The following is a 12,410-nucleotide window of genomic DNA, read 5'->3' on the forward strand; positions in this document are numbered from 1 at the left end:
TTATTTGCGGCGAGGTGCGGGATCAGCAGGATAGGGGTTAATAACGTTATTATAGAGGGCGGCGGTATAGGGGGGGCAGGATAGGGGGTTACTAGGTATAATGTAGGTGGCGGTGGGCTCCGGGAGCGGCAGTTTAGGGGTTAATACATTTATTATAGTTGCGGTGGGCTCTGGGAGCGGCGGTTTAGAGGTTAATATGTATAGAGTAGCTTGCGGTGGGCTCCAGGAGCGGCGGTTTAGGGGGTAATAACTTTATTTAGTTGCGGCGGTGTAGGGGGGCAGATTAGTGGTGTTTAGACTCGGGGTACATGTTAGGGTGTTAGGTGCAGACATCTCCAATAGGAATCAATGGGATGTCTGGCAGCAGCGAACTTGTACTTTCGCTATGGTAAGACTCCCATTGATTCCTATGGGATCCGCCGCCTGGGATCCGCCGTAAAAGTGCAGAGCGTACCTGCTAGTTTTTTGATAACTAGCAAAAGTATTCAGATAGTGCCGCACTTGTGTGCGGAACATCTGGAGTGACGTAAGAATCGATCTGTGTCGGACTGAGTCCGACGGATCGAAGTTTACGTCACAAAATTCTACTTTTGCCTGTCTCTAGCCTTTGATAACTAAGGCGAATCAGCCTCGCCACAAATACGCTGCGGAATTCAAGCGTATTTGAGGTTGATGGCTTGATAACTCGGCCCCAATATGTTATAAATGTTTAGGGCCATTTTCACTAATTAGTATTTTATCGTCCCTATTAGAGTACCATTCTATCCCACAAACCAATATCTCTTAACACACAATATCTGTAGTAATTTTATGATAGTAATCATTACTCCGTTTATCTAGGTTTTAAGAATGTTTTGTCTGAATGAATGCTTTTAGCCTAAATTTGAGTTTGTTTTTTTATATAGCACTTTAAATAAGAATGCTATTAATACTTGTACATGTTTTATATTAATTATATACTGTTATTCACAAAAATGAGCATGACAATGCACTAGCTTTAATATGAATATTATACCCACCTTAAATAAATGATGTAAGAGGAATACAATACAATACCAGCTTAAGAGATAAACAAAAGCACAACCACCAATCAGAATGAAAGGAGTCCTTTTTAAAGAGCAAAGTGACTTGGGTTTATATGTCTTGATAAAGCCCAAAAGACATGCAAAACGCGTTGACAAGGACATTTGGTCGCATTTGCTTGGCTTTGAACCCTCTAAATATAAACCAGGTGGCCCTCAGGACTTCATATTTTGAGCGAAGCTTGTGATTAATATAACATTCATTATACATCAGGAGGACCATTTGACAAGTGTATTTTTAACAATTGGCAAATCGAAGTGTGTAACTTATAGCGCTACTTTATTGCGACCCGGTTTTGGCTGCATCAACTTTGACCCAACGTGATGTCAGAGGGAGTCACGTATACTATGCTCAGGTGTGAGCTACCGCAGAATTGCCTCTGTCTACTTAGGTGTGGAGTCACCCAACATCTGATTCAGCAGGTATAGAAGAATTACCTCTTAAATAAAAAATCCCTCTAGACACAGTGTTTGCCCTTGAGGGGGTCAACATATAGAAGTAAATGTCTTTGGGAATAAGGTAATAATACCTTCATGAATTGGTATGCCATTAAGATCTAAAAATGTGCACATATCATTAACAGTACTTGTATTTCTCATCCAAGATTGTTTAGTTGAATTTATTAGTGACTTTTAAAAGGTGACTTTTTAAAGATTTTAAAGATTTTTTTTATTACAATACTTTCACTTGTTACTGTCACTACTTTGCTATCCACATTAGGTGAAACGTCCCAGTTGATCATAATTGAGTATGAGTGTATGGTATGATTATTGATTCATTATATTTTAAAAATAAATTCTATACTTTTTAGACATACACACTATGCCCCATTTACTTATTTAATAATTAAAATGTGTTACAATATACATTTATGTATATTCCCGTGTTTTAAGTAGCGCTGCCTTAGCCATATTGTTTATTTATTCCATGTTTGTTATATCCAGAGGGAAGTAACTTGAGAAGCAGTAGGGACCTATATTATTAAGGCACATTTTTCTATCTTTATTTAAATTAAATGCTCTTTTGGCTTACTGGGCACAAATTCCCATAGACACACTGCAATATCTTGTGAAAAGCCTTCACAAAATAGTGTTTGCTGCTATAGTCAGAAAGGTGGGGATGGGTGGGTGTATCTCCATATTTATGCCCATGGTTTTGGAATGGGATGTCCAACAAGCTAATTTAGCTATGATGGTCAAGTGTACACATTTGTTTAACCATATAGTCTATCTCAAGTATATCAAATAGAGATTTTCATGTTTAAAGAGTATTTTTTTTTTCAGCTGAAATTCAAATATTTATCATACTTTTCGAGTGTATGGCATGTCTTATAATTTCTTTTGATTTTTGTTTCAGATCATTCACAAATTGAAAGCTTGAGGGCCTTATTCTATATAAAAGCACTGTCTATTAAGGTGCCCTAAAAAACTTAACGTTCAAGTCCAAAGTATTTTAACTTGTGTGTTGACTTTTTTATATTTTTAATAAATCCTTGCTTAGTGCTGCCTCCATTTTTTATGCTTCATTAATAAATATATTACAATATCAATGAATAATAAGTTTATGTTTTTTATTTAAATTTGAGTCCTCTCATCAGCCCTTTATACCGTAGGATTCCACATTTCATTTTGAATTTCCTCTTCTAGAGGCATGCCATCTGTTTGAACTGAGATGATGCTTTTTCTTTTTTTACATTATTATGAGTGAGTACAATGATGCCAAAAATAAGACAAAGAGAGATGCACTCATATAGGGCCAGATTCTCAAAAACTCTCCAGCGTAGGGGATAATTATTGTGCAGAAAAAAAGGCGGAACCTGGTAGCCCCAGAGAAGTCTCACCTAAAGAAAGTAATAAGGCTCTCTGAAATAAAGAATTTCACCCCAGAGGTGAGAGAGGTTAACAGGGCATCGTCCAATACTGAAATAAATGCTTATTTTGCAGCAAATACAAGTTAGACTGAACTGTAATTGAATTTGCAGTTTCTTCTACTTTAGTATAAAGTATTTTTTATGAGTTAAATACATGTATTTTTAAGTAATGTTAATTTTTTTTTGTAAAGGTAAAGTTAGTTTTTTTTTACTGTTTCAGGTAAGTTTTTTTTTTTAATGGTAGTTAGCTTTTTTCTTTTTGTAAAGGTAAGGTTAGTCTATTTTGGGGTAACTTAGGGGGTGTTAAGTTAGGGGTTTAGATGTTAGTGGCTTAATTTGCAGTGGTGGGTGGTGGTTTAGAGGTTAATAGTTTAGAAGGTTACTTTGCCATGTGAAGATGTGGCAGTTTAATAGTTAATAGTGTAGATGGGTAGTTTGCGATGTGAGGGTGTGGTGTTTTAGGGGTCAATAGTGTAGAAAGGACTTTGCGATGGGATATGTGGCAGTTTAGGGTTATTAGAGTAGGGGGCTTATGGCGATTTGGGTTTAGTGCACGACTATGGGTGTTAGTTTTTTTTCACTTTTCTCTCTCTATTGAAGTCAATGGGAGAGTGTGTTAACAAGATATACTAACTTCTGTTCTTTGTGCGAGTCGGGTTAGTGCTCAAGTGAAAAATATTTACTTATAACGAGCGCTACACGACTCACACAAAGAGCAGAAGTCCAGCTGTGTTAGCATGTGAGCGGGATCGGTAATTATAGCTCCACTCATAATCTAGCCCTTAAAGGGCAAAATGTAAAGTTTAAAAAAGAAATATAAAACTCAGTTAATGTCCTTTGGAAAGATATATAAAAATATGCCTTTGTAGAATCTTGTGAGGGTTCTTACCGCACTGTAGAATCATTTTAGATAATATCATTTGAGCAGAGAGCTTTAAAGAATCGGCCCATAGAGAGAAAGTTTGGCATGTTGGTATAGGAGAGATGAAGACACTTGATATTGCAAACTTACTATTGTTAAATACAGTGTCACCTAGATATTAGTGCGCAACCAATAATAATACTTGCAGAATCCTAGACCCACAGCCCTTTTGTTAGTCTTATACCTTAAAATCCCATGGGTAAATGGTTCAAGCAAGATGCCTCTACTGTAAGTTCCATGTGTGCAATAGGTTGAAAACATCTGCTATAGATATTTCTTCCCACTAAACAGCTCAATAATGTATCTGTAATTTCTATGTTGCTGCTGTGTTATATTTTATACATGCCAGTTATTTGGAAATACAATTATTCTACTTTGGAACATAAGTAATTAAATATTAGCTAATTTACATCTTTGCTAAATGCTTATGGCTTTTTCAGCAAAAGCATCCTAGACACGCTAATCATCAAACATATTATTTTTGCAATTGTTCATTTGCTGATCATCTTAATTTTTTTTTATTGAATACCAGGCAATTGATACTGCATTACTGTATTATATTTCTCAGAAAAACTCAGAGAACTTTTTGTTTTCTACATACACTGTATTCCTCTTTGATGGTAGGCTGAAAAAAATATACAAAGTAAACAACTTTGTCTCAGCTTGAAATCTTTGAATAGCTTCCAGCGTAAATTTCTATTTGTGTAAAAGTATGTTTGTTTATTTGTTTCACTCCCAATAATATGTTGAATGTATTCAAATTAAAAGGACTGATGTATCTGTCAGAGGTCCGAAACTTTAGCATTCACTTTTCTGATTATATAACAGTATTAATATTTTACAGTTTACATTTTTCACTGTATGTTCAGTTAATTCCTTATGAATATATTATTTTTATGTTGTTATAATTATAATTACAATAGCAATAGTTAAGAAGGTTAAACAAATAATGGCAATCACTTTCCAAGGCAGGAAAATCTATCCAGAAATGGTGTTCAAAATGAAAACACCTTCAAAGGTATTTGGCAAGTATCTTACCTATGGGCCTTATAATCAAACGCTCTCTGCATGGTCGGGATGATCTAAAGTCACATTTTACCTAGTAAGCTGTGTATCTAGTGAATGGGCATAACCTACATTTCTCTATGCAATAGATATAAAAATTGGAATCATATTACTCTTAAAAACTTGTATATACATAAGGTAAATAAAACTCCAGTCCCAGATGGAATGCACCCAAGGGTTTTACAGGAACTTAGCACTGTTATAGTCAAAACTCTACTCTTAATTTTTCAAGACTCATTATCCTGAGGCGTAGTACCCCAGGATTGGCAAAAAACTGATGTGGTGCCACTCTTCAAAAAATGGAAGCAGGGCTGATCCAGGAAGCTATAGACCAGTTAGTCTGACATCAATAGTGGTGAAGATACTTGAAGGGATTATATTGATGAGTATATACGTGTAAACAAGATTATGGGGCCGTTTTATCAACTGTAGCGGATCATGTCCGCCCAACATTGATAAATGCAGACAGCATACGTTGTCTGCATTTATCATTGCACAAGCATTTAGTGTGAAATGCTTGTGCAATACCACCCCCTACACATTTGTGGCCAATCGGCCGCTAGAAGGGGGTGTCAATCATACAGATTGTATCTGGATGAATTAGCGTTACAAGGGGATCTGCAAAAATTAGAGGTATCACCAGGTAAATTAAAAATGAGATTTAATACGGGAAAATGCAAGGTTATACATTTTGGAAGTAAAAATAAGTAAGCAATGTATTATTTAAATGGGACTAGACTTAGTCAAACAGAGGAGGAAAGGGATTTGGGTGTACTAATAGATAACAAGCTAAAAATAGGTGTACAATGCAGGGCAGCAGCTTCTAAGTGTTATTGATTCAAGGGAGGAAAGCATAATTCTGTCACTATATAAATCCCTGGTAAGATCTCACCTTGGGCGAGATTACATTTGCAGCGCAGGCTTTAGCACAACTGCTGAAACCCACATTGCCGTAATTTCACCTTGCACATCGGTGAATCACATAAACTGCGCCGGCAGTTCGTATACTGCCGTAATTTGGTTAAACTGGCAATGTCCAGCAATGTGAGTAAATGCACATTTCTGGAGTTGCCAGTGACTTATGGCAGTTTAGAAACTGCTGGTGCATAAGAACAAAAAAAAAGTTAAATCACCAGTAAAAGTCTTACCCACCTCCCAAAAATAAACCCGACACGTCAAAACCCCTATATCCGCCATCACCTCACATAGCAACTAATAATAAAGGTATTAACCCCTAATCCGCCATCCCCCCACATCGCAAACTGCCTAATAAAGTGATTAACCCCTAAACCGCCATCCCCCACAACGCAATAAACCTAATTAACCTATTAACTGCTAAACCGCCAACCCCCCCCACAACGCAATAAACCTAATTAACCTATTAACTCCTAAACCGCCAACCCCCCACAATGCAAATAACTAATTTAATCAGTAAGCCCCCTAACCTAACACCTCCTAAATTAACCCCAATTACATAAAATAATAAAATACTGTTATAATTAAAATAAAAAAAACTAACATTACTTAAAAAAAACTAAGATTAAATTAAAATAAATAAATCTAAAATTACAAAGAATAAAAAAGTCTAAAATATAAAAAATAAATAAAAAAAATAAAAAAATGTAACGTAATCTAATACCCCTATGAAAATACACCCTCAAAATAAAAACACCCCCTTATCTAAACTAAACTACCAATAGCCCTTAAAAGGCAGCACTTTTACATAAAAAAATACTAACTCCCCGCTAACATTAAACCCCCCCCCCCCCCCAAACCCCCCCCCAAAAAAAACACTAAAAAAACCTAAGATACCCATTGCCCCTAAAGGGACATTTGTATGGGCATTGCCCTTAAAAGGGCAATCAGCCATTTTGCAGTCCATGAAAATAAAAAAAATCCCAAATCTAAAAAAAAAAGCCACCCCAAAAAATATAAAAAAGCCTAACTCTAACCCCCAAATAGGTACTCATGAATGATTAAGGGCATTTGAGCCTAAAACTTTGCTGTGCTGCTACTTGTCTGTTTGCTTTCTTAAAAGTTTTTCTACATATACAGTGCTGTGGATGTGAACTTTATGCTATATTTGCATTGTGGGGGGTTGGTGGTTTAGGGGTTAATAGTGTAATTAGGTTTATTGCGTTGTGGGGGATAGCAGATTAGGGGTTAATACATTAAGTAGTTTGCATTGTGAAGTAGGGATGGGCGAATGTGTTTATATTCGAATTTGAATGTTAAAACGAATGTTATTGTAAAAATTTGATTTACATAATAGAATGTTGATAAGAACAAATATTCTTAAAAATTCGATTTTCGAATGTTATTTACAGTTTTCGAATGTCATATTCGAATTCGAATGTCACATTCGAATTCGAATATTACATTTATAAAACACAATTGTAGACTAGAAGCACTATTTCGAATTTGAATGTCACATTCAAATCGAATATCACATTCGAATCGAATATCACATTCGAATTTGAATATTACATTTATAAAACACAGTATTAGACTAGAAATACTATTTTGAATTTGAATGTCACATTCAAATCGAATATTACATTCGAATCGAATATCACATTTATTAAACACAGTTGTAAAATAGAAATACTATTTCGAATTTGAATGTTACATTCGAATTCGAATGTCACATTCGAATTCGAATATTACATTTAAAAAAAACAGTATTAGACTAGAAACACTATTTCGAATTTGAATGTGACATTCGAATTTGAATGTCACATTCTAATTCCAATATTACATTTAAAACACAGTATTAGACTAGAAATACTATTGCAAATTCGAATGTGACATTCAAATGTAGCATTCGAATTCCAATATTACATTTGTTAAACACAGTTGTAGACTAGAAATACTATTTTGAATTTTAATGTCACATTCAAATTCGAATATTACATTTCGAAATTGAATAAATTCATAGCTAAATATTCTATTATTCTATTATTGAAAAATTCGAAAACGAAAATTCAAAAATAGAATATTAGAATGTTATATAAACATTTGAAATTCGATTCGAATGAACGAATGTATCAAAATTCGTTTTAAATTTCAAATTTTTAGAAACATTCGCCTATCCCTATTGTGAGGGATAGCAGTTTAGGGGTTAATCACTTTATTAGGTATATTGTTTTGTGGGGGTTGGCAGTTTAGGGGTTAATAGGTTTATTAGATGTTTTCCAATGTAGGGGTTGGCAGATTTGGTTAATAGATTTTATTTAGTTATTGCAGTGGAGGGATGGCGGTTGACAGGTAGATATTGCGCATGTGTTACAGCACTTATGTATTCAATGCAAGGTAAAATTTCTCAATTTTTGCAGCGTAAGTCCTTGAGCTAAATATATGATACCAATTTGCGACGTGGTTCTATGTTAGTTTATGGGAGTAAAATTAGCAGGTGACGGGTGAAATATACACTCTGCATTTGTATGCGGCGACTATATGTGATAGCGATAGCGGACTAAAAACTTGCAACACCGGCTTTTGCATGCAACGCCGCATATGTAATATTGCCCCTTGAGTATGGATTGCAGTTCTGAGGACCAATCTCAAAAAATGATATTGCAAACCTAGAAAAAGTTCAGAGAAGGGCCACAAAACTAATAAGGGAAATGAAGAATTTAAACTATGAGGAGAGGTTAGCCAAAATGGGTCTGTTTTCTCTAGAAAAAAAAGGCGCTTGAGAGATGACATGATTACTTAATAAAAATGTATTCAAGGCCCATATAAAGAGATAGCAGAAGCTCTGTTTATTCTAAGAAAATTGTTTGTGACAAGAGGTCACAATTTAAGGCTGGAGAAAAGGAGATTTAATCTCCTGCAACGGAAACTTTTTTTTCACTGTAAGAGCAATAAAATTGTGGAACTCATTACCAAAGGAGGTAGTGAACACCAATATTTTAGATACATTTAAACATGGCTTGGATACATTTCTGGCTAGAAACAGAATTCATGGATAAGATTGCTTGTGTTAAATGGGTCACCTTTTAAAGGGATTCATTTAAACTCAACTGGAGCTTTTTTAAAAGTATATTAGATTTGTATAGGTTCAACTCAATCGACTTCAGACCTTTTTCAACCTCATCTACTATGTTACTATAGCCTAGATTACGAGTCTTGTGTTAGCCTTAAAAAGCAGGGTTGGCCGGTCCCAACGCTGCTTATTAACGCCCACTGGTATTACGAGTCTGGCAGGTACAGGTGTACCGCTCACTTTTCTTCCGCGACTCAAGCATACCGCAAATCCCCTTACGTCAATTGCATATCCTATCTTTTCTATGGGATTTTTTTTTTTTTTTATGAATATTTTTTTTTATTGAGGATTAAGCAATACAGCAGGTGTCACAACGCAGGTGACTAATAAATGCACATATATGCAAACAATATATTGTTATAATGACATAGTAAATATAGCTGTTGATGGGAATACAGATCATTTGAATCAAACATATCAAGCATGCAATAAAATATCTACAGCATAAACCTCATTTTTAATTATTTTGAATAAGAATATAAACCTCATTTCTAAATAGTGTGAACAGACTGTAAACACAGGGGCAAACTAGTACTTCAGTACTATCAATTAACTTAACTTTCTAGGGACTTCATAAAGTCAGTTTAGGAATCATCTCCTATAAGGATTTCAATTTTCACATAGAGAATGATGTGAAGAGCCAATATTAAACAGGTGAACAAAGAGAAATCAGAATAAAACACTAAAGACCAGCTATTCAGTTCAGACAATTTAATGGGTGTCTTATAGGTTTGGACCGAGTGTATCAGTATTAATCAGGTGAGGTTTTAAATACTTTATCAGGTATGGTGAACCGCAGGATCACCAAAAGGAGAAGTGTATCTAGATACGAAACTGACTTCTCCAGTCCCTGTAGAAGGGGATAGCACAAATAGAATTTGTGTCTAAGAGGGGGGGGCGGAGCCTAGTAATATAGAAACATACTAGGAGAGAGAAAATTAACAACTAACCAAATGAAGTAAGCTGATGGGAGCTCAGGTAAAAACAATTAAGGGCTATCAGTTTTGTTCTTGGGAAAATATATACATACATAGTAGGCTTAATTTATAAATGTGTAGATAAGTTTGAAATTACGTAGCATACCTACTTTTAATAACTAAATAAAAACTGTTCTGTAAAAACATAAACTGTATAACTGCAGAAACGATAATGCATCCTAGTGAAATCTTAGAGAGGTCTTATGTTAATATTATCTATAGATGTGGATAGCTATGTGTAGCCGCTAATCCATGGGAGCTGTATATTGATATAAAAGATGGCATAGCAAGATCATATTTCAAACCCATCAGGATTCACTCAAGTATGTATAGAGGTCTATCACAATTAAATGGCACACATCAACTAAGAACTAGTTCTGGTATACACTTATCACACTAAAAGGTCAGAGGGTCTCTTATAGTTAACCTTTAGAGCATTGTGGGAAACAGATTACATTAGGTTAAGTGAAACAGCATGGCTATGGGATTTTTTTTTAACGCAGGTATTACGAGTCTTGGAGAAAGTGAGCGGTACACCCTCTCCTGTCAAGACTCCTACCGCATTTAAAAGTCAGTAGTTAAGAGTTTTATGGGCTAACGCCGTAACATAAAACTCTTAACTAAAGTGCTAAAAAGTACACTAACACCCATAAACTACCTATTAACCCCTAAACTGAGCCCCCCCCCCCACATCGCAAACACTTAAATAAAAATTTTAACCCCTAATCTGCCGACCGGACATTGCCTCCACTTTAATAAATGTATTAACTCCTAAACCGCCGCACTCCCACCTCGCAAACACTAGTTAAATTTTATTAACCCCTAATCTGCCGTCCCTAACATCACTGACACCTACCTACATTTATTAACCCCTAATCTGCCGCCCCCAACGCCGCCGCAACTATATTAAAGGTATTAACCCCTAAACCTAAGTCTAACCCTAACACCCCCCTAAGATAAATATAATTTAAATAAATCTAAATAAAATTAATACAATTAATTAAATAATTCCTATTTAAATCTAAATACTTACCTGTAAAATAAACCCTAAGCTAGCTACAATATAACTAATAGTTACATTGTAGCTATTTTAGGATTTATATTTATTTTACAGGCAAGTTTGTATTTATTTTAACTAGGTAGAATAGTCATTAAATAGTTATTAACTATTTAATAGCTACCTAGCTAAAATAAAGACAAATTTACCTGTAAAATAAAACCTAACCTAAGTTACAATTACACCTAACACTACACTATCATTAAATTAATTACCTAAACTACCTACAATTAATTACAATTAAATTAAATAAACTAAAGTATGGAAAACAACAAACATTAAATAACAGAAATAAAAAAATAATTACAATTTTTTTAAACTAATTACACCTAATCTAATCCCCTTAATAAAATAAAAAAGCCCCCCAAAATAATAAAATTCCCTACCCTATACTAAATTACAAATAGCCCTTAAAAGGGCCTTTTGTGGGGCATTGCCCCAAAGTAATCAGCTTTTTTACCTGTAAAAAAAAATACAATACCCCCCCAACATTAAAACCCACCACCCACACACCCAACCCTACTCTAAAACCCACTGAATACCCCCTTAATAAAATCTAACACTAACCCCTTGAAGATCACCCTACCTTGAGACATCTTCACCCAGCTAGGCACAAGTGGACCTCCAGAGGGGCAGAAGTCTTCATCCGATCCGGGCAGAAGAGGACCTCCAGACGGCAAGAAGTCTTCATCCAGGCGGCATCTTCTATCTTCATCCATCCGGAGCCGAGCGGGTCCATCTTCAATCCAGCCGACGTGGAGCATCCTCTTCAAACAAAGTCCAACTGAAGAATGAAGGTTCCTTTAAATGACATCATCCAAGATGGCGTCCCTTCAATTCCGATTGGCTGATAGGATTCTATCAGCCAATCGGAATTAAGGTAGAAAAAATCCTATTGGCTGATGCCATCAGCCAATAGGATTGAGCTCGCATTCTATTGGATGTTTCAATTAGCCAATAGAATGCAAGCTCAATCCTATTGGCTGATTGCATCAGCCAATAGGATTTTTTCTACCTTAATTCTGATTGGCTGATAGAATCCTATCAGCCAATCGGAATTGAAGGGACGCCATCTTGGATGACATAATTTAAAGGAACCTTCATACTTCAGTTGGACTTCGTTTGAAGAGGATGCTCCGTGTCAACTGGATTAAAGATGGACCCACTCGGCTCCAGATGGATGAAGATAGAAGATGCCGCCTGGATGAAGACTTCTGGCCGTCTGGAGGTCCTCTTCTGCCCGGATCGGATGAAGAATTCTGCCCCTCTGGATGTCCACTTGTGCCCGGATGGTTGAAGACATCTCAAGGTAGTGTGATCTTCAAGGGGTTAGTGTTAGATTTTAGTAAGGGGGTATTGGGTGGGTTTTAGAGTAGGGTTGGGTGTGT

This window comes from Bombina bombina, chromosome 4 (genome assembly GCF_027579735.1).
Source record: "Bombina bombina isolate aBomBom1 chromosome 4, aBomBom1.pri, whole genome shotgun sequence".
Taxonomy (NCBI): domain Eukaryota; kingdom Metazoa; phylum Chordata; class Amphibia; order Anura; family Bombinatoridae; genus Bombina; species Bombina bombina.